Source organism: Bombus pascuorum, unplaced genomic scaffold (assembly GCF_905332965.1).
Source record: "Bombus pascuorum unplaced genomic scaffold, iyBomPasc1.1, whole genome shotgun sequence".
Lineage (NCBI taxonomy): Eukaryota > Metazoa > Arthropoda > Insecta > Hymenoptera > Apidae > Bombus > Bombus pascuorum.
In genome coordinates this window covers 1,857,099-1,878,640 of record NW_026869730.1, presented here as the reverse complement: position 1 = coordinate 1,878,640, position 21,542 = coordinate 1,857,099, and positions in this window count along the sequence as shown.

The following is a 21,542-nucleotide window of genomic DNA, read 5'->3' as shown; positions in this document are numbered from 1 at the left end:
TAAGGATTGTAGTATTTGGTTGAAGCTTAGCATATACAAGAACATACGAAATTAGGGTTTTGTTCTATTTTGAAACTTAGCATGTACAAGAACCAACGAAATTATGGTTCTGTTCTATTTTGAAACTTAGCATGTACAAGAACCTACGAAATTAGGGTTCTGTTCTATTTTGAAACTTAGCATGTACAAGAACCTACGAAATTAGGGTTCTGTTCTATTTTGAAACTTAGCATGTACAAGAACCTACGAAAATAGGGTTCTGTTCTATTATAAAACTTAGCATGTACAAGAACCTATGTAATTATGGATCTGTTCTAATTGTTTGAATTTAGTATACACAAGATCCACTAAAATTAAGGATTGTAGTATTTGGTTGAAGCTTAGCATATACAAGAACATACGAAATTAGGGTTTTGTTCTATTTTGAAACTTAGCATGTACAAGAACCAACGAAATTATGGTTCTGTTCTATTTTGAAACTTAGCTGTACAAGAACCTACGAAATTAGGGTTCTGTTCTATTTTGAAACTTAGCATGTACAAGAACCTACGAAAATAGGGTTCTGTTCTATTATAAAACTTAGCATGTACAAGAACCTATGTAATTATGGATTTGTTCTAATTGTTTGAATTTAGTATACACAAGAACCACTAAAATTAAGGATTGTAGTATTTGGTTGAAGCTTAGCATATACAAGAACATACGAAATTGGGTTTTGTTCTATTTTGAAACTTAGCATGTACAAGAACCAACGAAATTATGGTTCTGTTCTATTTTAAAACTTAGCTGTACAAGAACCTAAAAATTGTGGATCTGTTCTATTTTGTTGAATTTAGTATACACAGGAATCACTAAAATTAAGGATTGTAGTATTTGGTTGAAGCTTAGCATATACAAGAACATACGAAATTAGGGTTTTGTTCTATTTTGAAACTTAGCATGTACAAGAAGCAACGAAATTATGGTTCTGTTCTATTTTGAAACTTAGCATGTACAAAAACCGACGAAATTAGGGTTCTGTTCTATTTTGAAACTTAGCATGTACAAGAACCTACGAAATTAGGGTTCTGTTCTATTATAAAACTTAGCATGTACAAGAACCTATGTAATTATGGATCTGTTCTAATTGTTTGAATTTAGTATACACAAGAACCACTAAAATTAAGGATTGTAGTATTTGGTTGAAGCTTAGCATATACAAGAACATACGAAATTAGGGTTTTGTTCTATTTTGAAACTTAGCATGTACAAGAACCAACGAAATTATGGTTCTGTTCTATTTTGAAACTTAGCATGTACAAGAACCTACGAAATTAGGGTCCTGTTCTATTTTGAAACTTAGCTTGTACAAGAACCTACGAAATTAGGGTTCTGTTCTATTATAAAACTTAGCATGTACAAGAACCTATGTAATTATGGATCTGTTCTAATTGTTTGAATTTAGTATACACAAGAACCACTAAAATTAAGGATTGTAGTATTTGGTTGAAGCTTAGCATATACAAGAACATACGAAATTAGGGTTTTGTTCTATTTTGAAACTTAGCATGTACAAGAACCAACGAAATTATGGTTCTGTTCTATTTTGAACCTTAGCTGTACAAGAACCTAAAAATTATGGTTCGTTCTAATTGGTTGAATTTAGTATACACAAGAACCACTAAAGTTAAGGATTGTAGTATTTGGTTTAAGCTTAGCGTGTACAAGAACATACGAAATTAGGGTTCTGTTCCTTTTTGAAACTTAGCATGTACAAGAACCTACGAAATTATGGTTCTGTTCTATTTTGAAACTTAGCATGTACAAGAACGTATAAAATTGTGGATCTGGCCTATTTGGTGGAAACTCACTCTATGCACGAACCAATAATATTAAGAATTCTCCTATTTGGTTGAAACTTAGCATATAGGAAATATATAAAATTATGGATCTGTTCTAATTGGTTGAATTTAGTATACACAAGAACCACTAAAGTTAAGGATTGTAGTATTTGGTTGAAGCTTAGCGTGTACAAGAACATACGAAATTAGGGTTCTGTTCCTTTTTGAAACTTAGCATGTACAAGAACATACGAAATTAGGGTTTTGTTCCATTTTGAAACTTAGCATGTACAAGAACCAACGAAATTATGGTTCTGTTCTATTTTGAAACTTAGCTGTACAAGAACCTAAAAATTGTGGATCTGTTCTATTTTGTTGAATTTAGTATACACAAGAACCACTAAAATTAAGGATTGTAGTATTTGGTTGAGGCTTAGCATATACAAGAACATACGAAATTAGGGTTTTGTTCTATTTTGAAACTTAGCATGTACAAGAACATACGAAATTAGGGTTCTGTTCCTTTTTGAAACTTAGCATGTACAAGAACCTACGAAATTAGGGTTCTGTTCTATTTTGAAACATAGCATGTACAAGAACCTACGAAAATAGGGTTCTGTTCTATTATAAAACTTAGCATGTACAAGAACCTATGTAATTATGGATCTGTTCTAATTGTTTGAATTTAGTATACACAAGAACCACTAAAATTAATGATTGTAGTATTTGGTTGAAGCTTAGCATATACAAGAACATACGAAATTAGGGTTTTGTTCTATTTTGAAACTTAGCATGTACAAGAACCAACGAAATTATGGTTCTGTTCTATTTTGAAACTTAGCATGTACAAGAACCTACGAAATTAGGGTTCTGTTCTATTTTGAAACTTAGCATGTACAAGAACCTACGAAAATAGGGTTCTGTTCTATTATAAAACTTAGCATGTACAAGAACCTATGTAATTATGGATCTGTTCTAATTGTTTGAATTTAGTATACACAAGAACCACTAAAATTAAGGATTGTAGTATTTGGTTGAAGCTTAGCATATACAAGAACATACGAAATTAGGGTTTTGTTCTATTTTGAAACTTAGCATGTACAAGAACCAACGAAATTATGGTTCTGTTCTATTTTGAAACTTAGCATGTACAAGAACCAACGAAATTATGGATCTGTTCTATTTTGAAACTTAGCTGTACAAGAACCTACGAAAATAGGGTTCTGTTCTATTATAAAACTTAGCATGTACAAGAACCTATGTAATTATGGATCTGTTCTAATTGTTTGAATTTAGTATACACAAGAACCACTAAAATTAAGGATTGTAGTATTTGGTTGAAGCTTAGCATATACAAGAACATACGAAATTAGGGTTTTGTTCTATTTTGAAACTTAGCATGTACAAGAACCAACGAAATTATGGTTCTGTTCTATTTTGAAACTTAGCTGTACAAGAACCTAAAAATTATGGTTCTGTTCTATTTTGTTGCATTTAGTATATACAAGAATCACTACAATTAAGGATTGTCCTATTTGGTTGAAGCTTAGCATATGCATTAACCTACGAAATTAGGGTTTTGTTCTATTTTGAAACTTAGCATGTACAAGAACCAACTAAATTATGGATCTGTTCTATTTTGAAACTTAGCATGTACAAGAACGTATAAAATTGTGGATCTGGCCTATTTGGTGGAAACTCATTCTATGCACGAACCAATAATATTAAGAATTCTCCTATTTGGTTGAAACTTAGCATATAGGAAATATATAAAATTATGGATCTGTTCTAATTGGTTGAATTTAGTATACACAAGAACCACTAAAGTTAAGGATTGTAGTATTTGGTTTAAGCTTAGCGTGTACAAGAACATACGAAATTAGGGTTCTGTTCCTTTTTGAAATTTAGCATGTACAAGAACCTATGTAATTATGGAACTGTTCTAATTGTTTGAATTTAGTATACACAAGAACCACTAAAATTAAGGATTGTAGAATTTGGTTGAAGCTTAGCGTGTACAAGAACATACGAAATTAGGGTTCTGTTCCTTTTTGAAACTTAGCATGTACAAGAACCTACGAAATTAGGGTTCTGTTCTATTTTGAAACTTAGCACGTACAAGAACCTACGAAAATAGGGTTCTGTTCTATTATAAAACTTAGCATGTACAAGAAACTACGAAAATAGGGTTCTGTTCTATTATAAAACTTAGCATGTACATGAACCTATGTAATTATGGATCTGTTCTAATTGTTTGAATTTAGTATACACAAGAACCACTAAAATTAAGGATTGTAGTATTTGGTTGAAGCTTAGCATATACAAGAACATACGAAATTAGGGTTTTGTTCTATTTTGAAACTTAGCATGTACAAGAACCAACGAAATTATGGTTCTGTTCTATTTTGAAACTTAGCTGTACAAGAACCTAAAAATTGTGGATCTGTTCTATTTTGTTGAATTTAGTATACACAAGAACCACTAAAATTAAGGATTGTAGTATTTGGTTGAAGCTTAGCATATACAAGAACATACGAAATTAGGGTTTTGTTCTATTTTGAAACTTAGCATGTACAAGAACCAACGAAATTATGGTTCTGTTCTATTTTGAAACTTAGCATGTACAAGAACCTACGAAATTAGGGTTCTGTTCTATTTTGAAACTTAGCATGTACAAGAACCTACGAAATTAGGGTTCTGTTCTATTATAAAACTTAGCATGTACAAGAACCAACGAAATTATGGTTCTGTTCTATTTTGAAACTTAGCTGTACAAGAACCTAAAAATTATGGTTCTGTTCTATTTTGTTGCATTTAGTATATACAAGAATCACTACAATTAAGGATTGTCCTATTTGGTTGAAGCTTAGCATATGCATGAACCTACGAAATTAGGGTTTTGTTCTATTTTGAAACTTAGCATGTACAAGAACCAACGAAATTATGGTTCTGTTCTATTTTGAAACTTAGCATGTACAAGAACGTATAAAATTGTGGATCTGGCCTATTTGGTGGAAACTCATTCTATGCACGAACCAATAATATTAAGAATTCTCCTATTTGGTTGAAACTTAGCATATAGGAAATATATAAAATTATGGATCTGTTCTAATTGGTTGAATTTAGTATACACAAGAACCACTAAAGTTAAGGATTGTAGTATTTGGTTTAAGCTTAGCGTGTACAAGAACATACGAAATTAGGGTTCTGTTCCTTTTTGAAACTTAGCATGTACAAGAACCTATGTAATTATGGAACTGTTCTAATTGTTTGAATTTAGTATACACAAGAACCACTAAAATTAAGGATTGTAGTATTTGGTTGAAGCTTAGCGTGTACAAGAACATACGAAATTAGGGTTCTGTTCCTTTTTGAAACTTAGCATGTACAAGAACCTACGAAATTAGGGTTCTGTTCTATTTTGAAACTTAGCACGTACAAGAACCTACGAAAATAGGGTTCTGTTCTATTATAAAACTTAGCATGTACAAGAAACTACGAAAATAGGGTTCTGTTCTATTATAAAACTTAGCATGTACAAGAACCTATGTAATTATGGATCTGTTCTAATTGTTTGAATTTAGTATACACAAGAACCACTAAAATTAAGGATTGTAGTATTTGGTTGAAGCTTAGCATATACAAGAACATACGAAATTAGGGTTTTGTTCTATTTTGAAACTTAGCATGTACAAGAACCAACGAAATTATGGTTCTGTTCTATTTTGATACTTAGCTGTACAAGAACCTAAAAATTGTGGATCTGTTCTATTTTGTTGAATTTAGTATACACAAGAACCACTAAAATTAAGGATTGTAGTATTTGGTTGAAGCTTAGCATATACAAGAACATACGAAATTAGGGTTTTGTTCTATTTTGAAACTTAGCATGTACAAGAAGCAACGAAATTATGGTTCTGTTCTATTTTGAAACTTAGCATGTACAAGAACCGACGAAATTAGGGTTCTGTTCTATTTTGAAACTTAGCATGTACAAGAACCTATGAAAATAGGGTTCTGTTCTATTATAAAACTTAGCATGTACAAGAACCTATGTAATTATGGATCTGTTCTAATTGTTTGAATTTAGTATACACAAGAACCACTAAAATTAAGGATTGTAGTATTTGGTTGAAGCTTAGCATATACAAGAACATACGAAATTAGGGTTTTGTTCTATTTTGAAACTTAGCATGTACAAGAACCAACGAAATTATGGTTCTGTTCTATTTTGAAACTTAGCTGTACAAGAACCTAAAAATTATGGTTCTGTTCTATTTTGTTGCATTTAGTATATACAAGAATCACTACAATTAAGGATTGTCCTATTTGGTTGAAGCTTAGCATGTACAAGAACCAACGAAATTATGGTTCTGTTCTATTTTGAAACTTAGCATGTACAAGAACGTATAAAATTGTGGATCTGGCCTATTTGGTGGAAACTCATTCTATGCACGAACCAATAAAATTAAGAATTCTCCTATTTGGTTGAAACTTAGCATATAGGAAAATCTATAAAATTATGGATCTGTTCTAATTGTTTGAATTTAGTATACACAAGAATCACTAAAATTAAGGATTGTAGTATTTGGTTGAAGCTTAGCATATACAAGAACATACGCAATTAGGGTTTTGTTCTATTTTGAAACTTAGTATGTACAAGAACCAACGAAATTATGGTTCTGTTCTATTTTGAAACTTAGCATGTACAAGAACGTATAAAATTGTGGATCTGGCCTATTTGGTGGAAACTCATTCTATGCACGAACCAATAATATTAAGAATTCTCCTATTTGGTTGAAACTTAGCATATAGGAAATATATAAAATTATGGACCTGTTCTAATTGGTTGAATTTAGTATACACAAGAACCACTAAAGTTAAGGATTGTAGTATTTGGTTGAAGCTTAGCGTGTACAAGAACATACGAAATTAGGGTTCTGTTCCTTTTTGAAACTTAGCATGTACAAGAACATACGAAATTAGGGTTCTGTTCTATTTTGAAACTTAGCATGTACAAGAACCAACGAAATTATGGTTCTGTTCTATTATAAAACTTAGCATGTACAAGAACCTATGTAATTATGGATCTGTTCTAATTGTTTGAATTTAGTATACACAAGAACCACTAAAATTAAGGATTGTAGTATTTGGTTGAAGCTTAGCATATACAAGAACATACGAAATTAGGGTTTTGTTCTATTTTGAAACTTAGCATGTACAAGAACCAACGAAATTATGGTTCTGTTCTATTTTGAAACTTAGCTGTACAAGAACCTAAAAATTATGGTTCTGTTCTATTTTGTTGCATTTAGTATATACAAGAATCACTACAATTAAGGATTGTCCTATTTGGTTGAAGCTTAGCATGTACAAGAACCAACGAAATTATGGTTCTGTTCTATTTTGAAACTTAGCATGTACAAGAACGTATAAAATTGTGGATCTGGCCTATTTGGTGGAAACTCATTCTATGCACGAACCAATAAAATTAAGAATTCTCCTATTTGGTTGAAACTTAGCATATAGGAAAATCTATAAAATTATGGATCTGTTCTAATTGTTTGAATTTAGTATACACAAGAACCACTAAAATTAAGGATTGTAGTATTTGGTTGAAGCTTAGCATATACAAGAACATACGAAATTAGGGTTTTGTTCTATTTTGAAACTTAGCATGTACAAGAACCAACGAAATTATGGTTCTGTTCTATTTTGAAACTTAGCTGTACAAGAACCTAAAAATTGTGGATCTGTTCTATTTTGTTGAATTTAGTATACACAAGAACCACTAAAATTAAGGATTGTAGTATTTGGTTGAAGCTTAGCATATACAAGAACATACGAAATTAGGGTTTTGTTCTATTTTGAAACTTAGCATGTACAAGAAGCAACGAAATTATGGTTCTGTTCTATTTTGAAACTTAGCATGTACAAGAACCGACGAAATTAGGGTTCTGTTCTATTTTGAAACTTAGCATGTACAAGAACCAATGAAAATAGGGTTCTGTTCTATTATAAAACTTAGCATGTACAAGAACCTATGTAATTATGGATCTGTTCTAATTGTTTGAGTTTAGTATACACAAGAACCACTAAAATTAAGGATTGTAGTATTTGGTTGAAGCTTAGCATATACAAGAACATACGAAATTAGGGTTTTGTTCTATTTTGAAACTTAGCATGAACAAGAACCAACGAAATTATGGTTCTGTTCTATTTTGAAACTTAGCATGTACAAGAACCTACGAAATTAGGGTTCTGTTCTATTATAAAACTTAGCATGTACAAGAACCTATGTAATTATGGATCTGTTCTAATTGTTTGAATTTAGTATACACAAGAACCACTAAAATTAAGGATTGTAGTATTTGGTTGAAGCTTAGCATATACAAGAACATACGAAATTAGGGTTTTGTTCTATTTTGAAACTTAGCATGTACAAGAACCATCGAAATTATGGTTCTGTTCTATTTTGAAACTTAGCATGTACAAGAACCTACGAAATTAGGGTTCTGTTCTATTTTGAAACTTAGCATGTACAAGAACCTATGAAAATAGGGTTCTGTTCTATTATAAAACTTAGCATGTACAAGAACCTATGTAATTATGGATCTGTTCTAATTGTTTGAATTTAGTATACACAAGAACCACTAAAATTAAGGATTGTAGTATTTGGTTGAAGCTTAGCATATACAAGAACATACGAAATTAGGGTTTTGTTCTATTTTGAAACTTAGCATGTACAAGAACCAACGAAATTATGGTTCTGTTCTATTTTGAAACTTAGCATGTACAAGAACCAACGAAATTATGGTTCTGTTCTATTATAAAACTTAGCATGTACAAGAACCTATGTAATTATGGATCTGTTCTAATTGTTTGAATTTAGTATACACAAGAACCACTAAAATTAAGGATTGTAGTATTTGGTTGAAGCTTAGCATATACAAGAACATACGAAATTAGGGTTTTGTTCTATTTTGAAACTTAGCATGTACAAGAACCAACGAAATTATGGTTCTGTTCTATTTTGAAACTTAGCTGTACAAGAACCTAAAAATTATGGTTCTGTTCTATTTTGTTGCATTTAGTATATACAAGAATCACTACAATTAAGGATTGTCCTATTTGGTTGAAGCTTAGCATGTACAAGAACCAACGAAATTATGGTTCTGTTCTATTTTGAAACTTAGCATGTACAAGAACGTATAAAATTGTGGATCTGGCCTATTTGGTGGAAACTCATTCTATGCACGAACCAATAAAATTAAGAATTCTCCTATTTGGTTGAAACTTAGCATATAGGAAAATCTATAAAATTATGGATCTGTTCTAATTGTTTGAATTTAGTATACACAAGAACCACTAAAATTAAGGATTGTAGTATTTGGTTGAAGCTTAGCATATACAAGAACATACGAAATTAGGGTTTTGTTCTATTTTGAAACTTAGCATGTACAAGAACCAACGAAATTATGGTTCTGTTCTATTTTGAAACTTAGCATGTACAAGAACGTATAAAATTGTGGATCTGGCCTATTTGGTGGAAACTCATTCTATGCACGAACCAATAATATTAAGAATTCTCCTATTTGGTTGAAACTTAGCATATAGGAAATATATAAAATTATGGATCTGTTCTAATTGGTTGAATTTAGTATACACAAGAACCGCTAAAGTTAAGGATTGTAGTATTTGGTTGAAGCTTATCATGTACCAGAACCTACGAAATTAGTTTTGTGTTCTATTTTGAAATATAGCCTGTACAAGATCCTATCAAATTGTGGATCCGATCTATTTGCTTGCATTTAGTATATACAAGAAAAACTACAATTAAGGATTGTCCTATTTGGTTGAAACTTACCACATAGGAAAATCTATAAAATTATGGATCTGTTCTATTTGGTTGCATTTAGTAAATACAAGAATCACTACAACTAAGGATTGTCCTATTTGGTTGAAGCTTAGCATGTACAAGAACCTATAAAATTGTGGATCTGGCCTATTTGGTGGAAACTCATTCTATACACGAATAAATAAAATTAAGAATTCTCCTATTTGGTTGAAACTTAGCATATAGAAAAATCTATAAAATTATGGATCTGTTCTATTTGGTTGCATTTAGAATATACAAGAATCACTACAATTAAGGATTGTCCAATTTGGTTGAACCTTATCATGTACAAGAACCTACGAAATTAGTTTTCTGTTCTATTTTGAAACCTAGCATGTGCAAGAACCTATAAAATTGTGGATCTGGCCTATTGGGTGGAAACTCATTATATACACGAATAAATAAAATTAAGAATTCTCCTCTTTGGTTGAAACTTAGCATATAGAAAAATCTATAAAATTATGGATCTGTTCTATTTGGTTGCATTTAGTATATACAAGAATCATTACAATTAAGGATTGTCATATTTGGATGAAGCTTATCATATGCATGAACCTACGAAATTTATGTTCTGTTCTATTTTGAAACATAGCATGTACAAGAACCTATAAAATTGTGGATCTGTCCTTTTTGGTGGAATCTCATTATATACAAGGACCAGTAAAATTAAGTATTCTCCTATTTGGTTGAAACTTAGCATATAGAAAAATCAATAAAATTGTGGATCTGTTCTAATTGGTTGAATTAAGTATACACAAGAACCCCTAAAGTTAAGGATTGTAGTATTTGGTTGAAGCCTAGCATGTACAAGAACCTACGATATTAGTTTTGTGTTCTATTTTGAAACATAGCCTGTACAAGATCCTATAAAATTGTGGATCCGATCTATTTGGATGAATTTAGTACATACAAGAATCACTACTATTAATGATTGTCCTATTTGGTTGAAGCTTAGCATGTACAAGAACCTACGAAATTAGCTTTCTGTTCTATTTTGAAACTTAGCATGTACAAGAACCTATAAAATTGTGGATCTGGCCTATTTGGTGGAAACTCATTCTATGCACGAACCAATAAAATTAAGAATTCTCCTATTTGGTTGAAACTTAGCACATAGAAAAATCTACAAAATTATGGATCTGTTCTAATTGGTTGAATTTAGTATACACAAGAACCGCTAAAGTTAAGGATTGTCCTATTTGGTTGAAGCTTAGCATATGCATGAACCTACGAAATTAGGGTTCTGTTCTATTTTGAAACTTAGCATGTACAAGAACCAACGAAATTATGGTTCTGTTGTATTTTGAAACTTAGCATGTACAAGAACGTATAAAATTGTGGATCTGGCCTATTTGGTGGAAACTCATTCTCTGCACGAACCAATAAAATTAAGAATTCTCCTATTTGGTTGAAACTTAGCATATAGGAAAATCTATAAAATTATGGATCTGTTCTAATTGTTTGAATTTAGTATACACAAGAACCACTAAAATTAAGGATTGTAGTATTTGGTTGAAGCTTAGCATATACAAGAACATACGAAATTAGGGTTTTGTTCTATTTTGAAACTTACAATGTACAAGAACCAACGAAATTATGGTTCTGTTCTATTTTGAAACTTAGCTGTACAAGAACCTAAAAATTATGGTTCTGTTCTATTTTGTTGCATTTAGTATATACAAGAATCACTACAATTAAGGATTGTCCTATTTGGTTGAAGCTTAGCATATGCATGAACCTACGAAATTAGGGTTTTGTTCTATTTTGAAACTTAACATGTACAAGAACGTATAAAATTGTGGATCTGGCCTATTTGGTGGAAACTCATCCTATGAACGAACCAATAAAATTAAGAATTCTCCTATGTGGTTGAAACTTTGCATATAGAAAAATCTATAAAATTATGGATCTGTTCTAATTGGTTGAATTTAGTATACACAAGAACCACTAAAGTTAAGGATTGTCCTATTTGGTTGAAGCTTAGCATGTACAAGAACCTACGAAATTAGTTTTCTGTTCTATTTTGAAACTTAGCATGTGCAAGAACCTATAAAATTGTGGATCTGGCCTATTTGGTGGAAACTCATTCTATACACGAATAAATAAAATTAAGAATTCTCCTATTTGGTTGAAACTTAGCATATAGAAAAATCTATAAAATTATGGATCTGTTCTATTTGGTTTCATATAGTATGTACAAGAATCACTACAATTAAGGATTGTCCTCTTTGGTTGAAGCTTAGCATATACGAGAACATAGGAAATTAGAGTTCTGTTCTTTTTTTGAAACTTAGCAAGTACAAGAACCTATAAATTTGTGGAACTGGCCTATTTGGTGGAAACTCATTCTATGCACGAACCAATAAAATTAAGAATTCTCCTATTTGGTTGAAACTTAGCATATAGAAAAATCTATAAAATTATGGATCTGTTCTAATTGGTTGAATTTAGTATAAACAAGAACCACTAATGTTTAGGATTGTAGTATTTGGTTGAATCTTAGCATGTACAAGAAACTAAAAATTATGTATCTGTTCTATTTGGTTGAATTTATTATATACAAGAATCATTACAATTAAGGATTGTCTTATTTGGTCGAAGCTTAGCATGTACAAGAAGACTCGAAATTAGGGTTCTGTTCTATTTTGAAACTAAGCATGTACAAGTACCTATAAAATTGTTTATCTCTTCTATTTGGTTGAAATTCATTATATACTAGGACCAGTAATATTAACAATTCTCCTATTTGGCTAAAATTCATTATCTACCAGAACCAGTAAAATTAAGAATTCTCCTATTTGCTTGAAACTTAGCATATAGAAAAATCTACAAAATTATTGATCTGTTCTAATTGGTTGAATTTAGTATACACAAGAAACACTAAAGTTAAGGATTGTAGTATTTGGTTGAATTTTAGCGTGTACAAGAACATACGAAATTAGGGTTCTGTTCTATTTTGAAACTTAGCATGTACAAGAACCTACGAAATTAAGGTTCTGTACGATTTTAAAAATTAGCATGTACAAGAACCTATGTAATTATGGATCTGTTCTATTTGGATGAATTTAGTATACACAATAACCGCAAAAATTAAGGATTGTCCTATTTGGTTGAAGCTTAGCATATACAAGAACCTACAAAATTTGTGTTCTGCTCTATATTGAAACTTGGCATGTACAAGAGCCTATAAAGTTGTTTACGTGTTCTATTTGGTTGAAATTCATTATATACAAGGACCAGTAAAATTAAGAATTCTCCTATTTGGTTGAAACTAAGCATATAGGAAAATCTATAAAATTACGGATCTGTTCTAATTGGTTGAATTTAGTATACACAAGAACCACTAAAGTTAAGGATTGTAGTATTTGGTTGAAGCTTATCATGTACAAGAACCAACGAAATTAGTTTTGTGTTCTATTTTGAAATATAGCCTGTACAAGATCCTATCAAATTGTGGATCCGATCTATTTGCTTGCATTTAGTATATACAAGAAAAACTACAATTAAGGATTGTCCTATTTGGTTGAAACTTACCACATAGGAAAATCTATAAAATTATGGTTCTGTTCTATTTGGTTGCATTTAGTATATACAAGAATCACTACAATTAAGGATTGTCCTATTTGGTTGAAGCTTAGCATGTACAAGAACCTATAAAATTGTGGATCTGGCCTATTGGGTGGAAACTCATTCTATGCACGAACCAATGAAATTATGAACTCTCCTATTTGGTTGAAACTTAGCATATAGAAAAATCTATAAAATTATGGATCTGTTCTAATTGGTTGAATTTAGTATACACAAGAACCACTAAAGGTAAGGATTGTAGTATTTGGTTGACGCTTAGAATATACAAGAACCTACGAATTAAGGTGTTGAACTATTTTGAAACTTAGCATGTACAAGAACCTACGAAATTAGGGTTCTGTTCTATTTTGAAACTTAGCATGTACAAGAAGCTATAAAATTGTGGATCTAGCCTATTGGGTGGAAACTCATTCTATGCACGAACCAATAAAATTAAGAATTCTCCTATTTGGTTGAAACTTAGCATATAGAAAAATCTATAAAATTATGCATCTGTTCTAATTGCTTGAATTTAGTATAAAAAAGAACCGCTAAAGTTAAGGATTGTAGTATTTGGTTGAAGCTTAGCATATACAAGAACCAACGAAATTAGGGTGTTGTTCTATTTTGAAACTTAGCATGCAAAAGAACCCATATAATTATGAATCTGTTCAATTTGGTTGAAATTTAGTATGTACAAGAAACAGTAAAATTAAGGAATACCCTATTCGTTTGAAATTTAACTTATACAGTATCCAGTGAAATTAACGATTGTCCTATTTGGTTGAAATTCATTATATACCAGAACCAGTAAAATTAAGAATTCTCCTATTTGGTTCAAACTTAGCATATACAAGAACCTACGAAATTAGTGTTCTGTTCTATTTTGAAACTTAGCATGTACAAGAACCTACGAAATTAGGGTTCTGTTCTATTTTGAAACTTAGCATGTACAAGAAACTATACAATTGTGGATCTGGCCTATTGGGTGGAAACTCATTCTATGCACGAACCAATAAAATTAAGAATTCTCCTATTTGGTTGAAACTTAGCATATAGAAAAATCTATAAAATTATGCATCTGTTCTAATTGCTTGAATTTTGTATAAAAAAGAACAGCTAAAGTTAAGGATTGTAGTATTTGGTTGAAGCTTAGCATATACAAGAACCAACGAAATTAGGGTGTTGTTCTATTTTGAAACTTAGCATGTACAAGAAGCTATAAAATTGTGGATCTAGCCTATTGGGTGGAAACTCATTCTATACACGAACCAATAAAATTAAGAATTCTCCTATTTGGTTGAAACTTAGCATATAGAAAAATCTATAAAATTATGGATCTGTTCTAATTGGTTGAATTTAGTATACACAAGAACCACTAAAGTTAAGGATTGTAGTATTTGGTTGAAGCTTAGCATATACAAGAACCGACGAAATTATGGTTCTGTTCTATTTTGAAACTTAGCTGCACATGAACCTAAAAATTATGGATCTGTTCTATTTTGTTGCATTTAGTATGAACAAGAATCACTACAATTAAGGATTGTAGTATTTGGTTGAAGCTTAGCGTGTACAAGAACATACGAAATTAGTTTTCTGTTCTATTTTGAAACCTAGCATGTGCAAGAACCTATAAAATTGTGGATCTGGCCTATTGGGTGGAAACTCATTATATACACGAATAAATAAAATTAAGAATTCTCCTCTTTGGTTGAAACTTAGCATATAGAAAAATCTATAAAATTATGGATCTGTTCTATTTGGTTGCATTTAGTATATACAAGAATCATTACAATTAAGGATTGTCCTATTTGGATGAAGCTTATCATATGCATGAACCTACGAAATTTATGTTCTGTTCTATTTTGAAACATAGCATGTACAAGAACCTATAAAATTGTGGATCTGTCCTTTTTGGTGGAATCTCATTATATACAAGGACCAGTAAAATTAAGAATTCTCCTATTTGGTTGAAACTTAGCATATAGAAAAATCAATAAAATTGTGGATCTGTTCTAATTGGTTGAATTAAGTATACACAAGAACCCCTAAAGTTAAGGATTGTAGTATTTGGTTGAAGCATAGCATGTACAAGAACCTACGAAATTAGTTTTGTGTTCTATTTTGAAACATAGCCTGTACAAGATCCTATAAAATTGTGGATCCGATCTATTTGGATGAATTTAGTACATACAAGAATCACTACTATTAATGATTGTCCTATTTGGTTGAAGCTTAGCATGTACAAGAACCTACGAAATTAGCTTTCTGTTCTATTTTGAAACTTAGCATGTACAAGAACCTATAAAATTGTGGATCTGGCCTATTTGGTGGAAACTCATTCTATGCACGAACCAATAAAATTAAGAATTCTCCTATTTGGTTGAAACTTAGCACATAGAAAAATCTACAAAATTATGGATCTGTTCTAATTGGTTGAATTTAGTATACACAAGAACCGCTAAAGTTAAGGATTGTCCTATTTGGTTGTAGCTTAGCATATGCATGAACCTACGAAATTAGGGTTCTGTTCTATTTTGAAACTTAGCATGTACAAGAACCAACGAAATTATGGTTCTGTTGTATTTTGAAACTTAGCATGTACAAGAACGTATAAAATTGTGGATCTGGCCTATTTGGTGGAAACTCATTCTCTGCACGAACCAATAAAATTAAGAATTCTCCTATTTGGTTGAAACTTAGCATATAGGAAAATCTATAAAATTATGGATCTGTTCTAATTGTTTGAATTTAGTATACACAAGAACCACTAAAATTAAGGATTGTAGTATTTGGTTGAAGCTTAGCATATACAAGAACATACGAAATTAGGGTTTTGTTCTATTTTGAAACTTACAATGTACAAGAACCAACGAAATTATGGTTCTGTTCTATTTTGAAACTTAGCTGTACAAGAACCTAAAAATTATGGTTCTGTTCTATTTTGTTGCATTTAGTATATACAAGAATCAATACAATTAAGGATTGTCCTATTTGGTTGAAGCTTAGCATATGCATGAACCTACGAAATTAGGGTTTTGTTCTATTTTGAAACTTAACATGTACAAGAACGTATAAAATTGTGGATCTGGCCTATTTGGTGGAAACTCATCCTATGAACGAACCAATAAAATTAAGAATTCTCCTATGTGGTTGAAACTTTGCATATAGAAAAATCTATAAAATTATGGATCTGTTCTAATTGGTTGAATTTAGTATACACAAGAACCACTAAAGTTAAGGATTGTAGTATTTGGTTGAAGCTTAGCGTGTACAAGAACATACGAAATTAGGGTTCTGTTTTATTTTGAAACTCAGCATGTACAAGAACCTAAAAATTATGTATCTGTTCTATTTGGTTGAATTTAGTATATACAAGAATCACTACAATTAAGGATTGTCCTATTTGGTGGAAGCTTAGCATATATAAGAACCTACGAAATTTGTGTTCTGTTCTATATTGAATCTTGGCATGTACAAGAGCCTATAAATTTGTTTATGTGTTCCATTTGGTTGAAATTCATTATATACAAGGACCAGTAAAATTAAGAATTCTCCTATTTGGTTGAAACTTAGCATATAGAAAAATCAATAAAATTGTGGATCTGTTCTAATTGGTTGAATTTAGTATACACAAGAACCACTAAAGTTAAGGATTGTAGTATTTGGTTGAAGCTTAGCATGTACAAGAACCTACGAAATTAGGGTTCTGTTCTATTTTGAAACATAGCCTGTACAAGATCCTATAAAATTGTGGATCCGTTCTGTTTGGTTGCATTTAGTGTATACAGGAATCACTACAATTAAGGATTGTCCTATTTGGTTGAAGCTTAGCATGTACAAGAACCTACGAAATTAGTTTTCTGTTCTATTTTGAAACTTAGCATGTACAAGAACCTATAAAATTGTGGATCTGGCCTATTTGGTGGAAACTCAGTCTATACACGAATAAATAAAATTAAGAATTCTCCTATTTGGTTGAAACTTAGCATATAGAAAAATCTATAAAATTGTGGATCTGTTCTATTTGGTTGCATTTAGTATATACAAGAATCACTACAATTAAGGATTGTCCTATTTGGTTGAACCTTATCATGTACAAGAACCTACGAAATTAGTTTTCTGTTCTATTTTGAAACTTAGCATGTGCAAGAATCTAAAAATTATGGATCTGTTCTATTTTGTTGCATTTAGTATATACAAGAATCACTACAATTAAAGATTGTCCTATTTGGTTGAAGCTTAGTATATGCATGAACCTACGAAATTAGGATTTTCTTCTATTTTTAAACTTAGCATGTACAAGAACCTATAAAATTGTGGATCTGTCCCTTTTGGTGGAATCTCATTATATACAAGGACCAGTAAAATTAAGAATTCTCCTGTTTGGTTGAAACTTAGCATATAGAAAAATCAATAAAATTATGGATCTGTTCTAACTGGTTGAATTTAGTAAACACAAGAACCACTAAAGATAAGAGTTCTATTATTTGGTTAAAGCTTAGCATGTACAAGAACCCACGAAATTAGATTTGTGTTCTATTTTGAAACATAGCCTGTACAAGATCCTATAAAATTGTGGATCCGATCTATTTGCTTGCATTTAGTATATACAAGAATCGCTACAATTAAGGATTGTCCCATTTGGTTGAAACTTAGCATGTTCAAGAACCAACGAAATTAGGGTTTTGTTTTATTTTGAAACTTAGCATGTACGAGAATCTACGAAATTTGGGTTCTGTTCTATCTTGAAACTTAGCATGAACAGGAACCTAAAAATTATGGATCTGTTCTATTTGGTTTCATATAGTATGTACACGAATCACTACAATTAAGGATTGTCCTATTTCGTTGAAGCTTAGCATATACAAGAACCTACGGAATTAGGGTTCTGTTCTATTTTGAAACTTAGAATATTCAAGAACCTATAAAATTGTGGATCTGGCATATTTGGTGGAAACTCATTCTATACACGAATAAATAAAATTAAGAATTCTCCTATTTGGTTGAAACTTAGCATATAGAAAAATCTATAAAATTATGGATCTGTTCTATTTGGTTTCATATAGTATGTACACGAATCACTACAATTAAGGATTGTCCTATTTCGTTGAAGCTTAGCATATACAAGAACCTACGAAATTAGGGTTTTGTTCTATTTTGAAACTTAGCATGTACAAGAACCTATATAATTTTGGACCTGTTCTGTTTGGTTGGATTTAGTATATACAAGAATCACTACAATTAAGGATTGTCCTCTTTGGTTGAAGCTTAGCATATACGAGAACATACGAAATTAGAGTTCTGTTCTTTTTTTGAAACTTAGCAAGTACAAGAACCTATAAATTTGTGGAACTGGCCTATTTGGTGGAAACTCATTCTATGCACGAACCAATAAAATTAAGAATTCTCCTATTTGGTTGAAACTTAGCATATAGAAAAATCTATAAAATTATGGATCTGTTCTAATTGGTTGAATTTAGTATAAACAAGAACCACTAATGTTTAGGATTGTAGTATTTGGTTGAATCTTAGCATGTACAAGAAACTAAAAATTATGTATCTGTTCTATTTGGTTGAATTTATTATATACAAGAATCATTACAATTAAGGATTGTCTTATTTGGTCGAAGCTTAGCATGTACAAGAAGACTCGAAATTAGGGTTCTGTTCTATTTTGAAACTAAGCATGTACAAGTACCTATAAAATTGTTTATCTCTTCTATTTGGTTGAAATTCATTATATACTAGGGCCAGTAATATTAACAATTCTCCTATTTGGCTAAAATTCATTATCTACCAGAACCAGTAAAATTAAGAATTCTCCTATTTGCTTGAAACTTAGCATATAGAAAAATCTACAAAATTATTGATCTGTTCTAATTGGTTGAATTTAGTATACACAAGAACCACTAAAGTTAAGGATTGTAGTATTTGGTTGAATTTTAGCGTGTACAAGAACATACGAAATTAGGGTTCTGTTCTATTTTGAAACTTAGCATGTACAAGAACCTATGTAATTATGGATCTGTTCTATTTGGATGAATTTAGTATACACAATAACCACAAAAATTAAGGATTGTCATATTTGGTTGAAGCTTGGCATATACAAGAACATACGAATTTAGGGTTTTGTTCTATTTTTAAACTTAGCATGTACAAGAGCTTATAAAGTTGTTTACGTGTTCTATTTGGTTGAAATTCATTATATACAAGGACCAGTAAAATTAAGAATTCTCCTATTTGGTTGAAACTTAGCATATAGGAAAATCTATAAAATTATGGATCTGTTCTAATTGGTTGAATTTAGTATACACAAGAACCACGAAAATTAAGGATTGTAGTATTTGGTTGAAGCGTAGCATATACAAGAACATACGAATTTAGGGTTTTGTTCTATTTTGAAACTTAGCATGTACAAGAACCTACGAAAATATGGTTCTGTTCTATTTTGTTGCATTTAGTATATACAAGAATCACTACAATTAAGGATTGTCCTATTTGGTTGAAGCTTAGCATGTGCATGAACCTACGAAATTAGGGTTTTGTTCTATTTTGAAACTTAGCATGTACAAGAACGTATAAAATTGTGGACCTGGCCTATTTGGTGGAAACTCATTCTATGCACGAACCAATAAAATTAAGAATTCTCCTATTTGGTTGAAACTTAGCATATTGGAAAATCTATAAAATTATGGATCTGTTCTAATTGGTTGAATTTAGTATACACAAGAACCACTAAAGTTAAGGATTGTAGTATTTGGTTGAAGCTTAGCATGTACAAGAACCTACGAAATTGGGGTTCTGTTCTATTTTGAAACATAGCCTGTACAAGATCCTATAAAATTGTGGATCCGTTCTGTTTGGTTGCATTTAGTGTATACAGGAATCACTACAATTAAGGATTGTCCTATTTGGTTGAAGCTTAGCATGTACAAGAACCTACGAAATTAGTTTTCTGTTCTATTTTGAAACTTAGCATGTACAAGAACCTATAAAATTGTGGATCTGGCCTATTTGGTGGAAACTCATTCTATACACGAATAAATAAAATTAAGAATTCTCCTATTTGGTTGAAACTTAGCATATAGAAAAATCTATAAAATTGTGGATCTGTTCTATTTGGTTGCATTTAGTATATACAAGAATCACTACAATTAAGGATTGTCCTATTTGGTTCAACCTTATCATGTACAAGAACCTACGAAATTAGTTTTCTGTTCTATTTTGAAACTTAGCATGTGCAAGAACCTATAAAATTGTGGATCTGGCCTATTGGGTGGAAACTCATTCTATACACGAATAAATAAAATTAAGAATTCTCCTATTTGGTTGAAACTTAGCATATAGAAAAATCTATAAAATTATGGATCTGTTCTATTTGGTTGCATTTAGTATATACAAGAATCACTACAATTAAGGATTGTCCTATTTGGTTGAACCTTATCATGTACAAGAACCTACGAAATTAGTTTTCTGTTCTATTTTGAAACTTAGCATGTGCAAGAATCTAAAAATTATGGATCTGTGCTATTTTGTTGCATTTAGTATATACAAGAATCACTACAATTAAAGATTGTCCTATTTGGTTGAAGCTTAGTATATGCATGAACCTACGAAATTAGGATTTTCTTCTATTTTTAAACTTAGCATGTACAAGAACCTATAAAATTGTGGATCTGTCCCTTTTGGTGGAATCTCATTATATACAAGGACCAGTAAAATTAAGAATTCTCCTGTTTGGTTGAAACTTAGCATATAGAAAAATCAATAAAATTATGGATCTGTTCTAACTGGTTGAATTTAGTAAACACAAGAACCACTAAAGATAAGAGTTCTACTATTTGGTTAAAGCTTAGCATGTACAAGAACCCACGAAATTAGATTTGTGTTCTATTTTGAAACATAGCCTGTACAAGATCCTATAAAATTGTGGATCCGATCTATTTGCTTGCATTTAGTATATACAAGAATCGCTACAATTAAAGATTGTCCCATTTGGTTGAAACTTAGCATGTTCAAGAACCAACGAAATTAGGGTTTTGTTTTATTTTGAAACTTAGCATGTACGAGAATCTACGAAATTTGGGTTCTGTTCTATCTTGAAACTTAGCATGAACAGGAACCTAAAAATTATGGATCTGTTCTATTTGGTTTCATATAGTATGTACACGAATCACTACAATTAAGGATTGTCCTATTTCGTTGAAGCTTAGCATATACAAGAACCTACGGAATTAGGGTTCTGTTCTATTTTG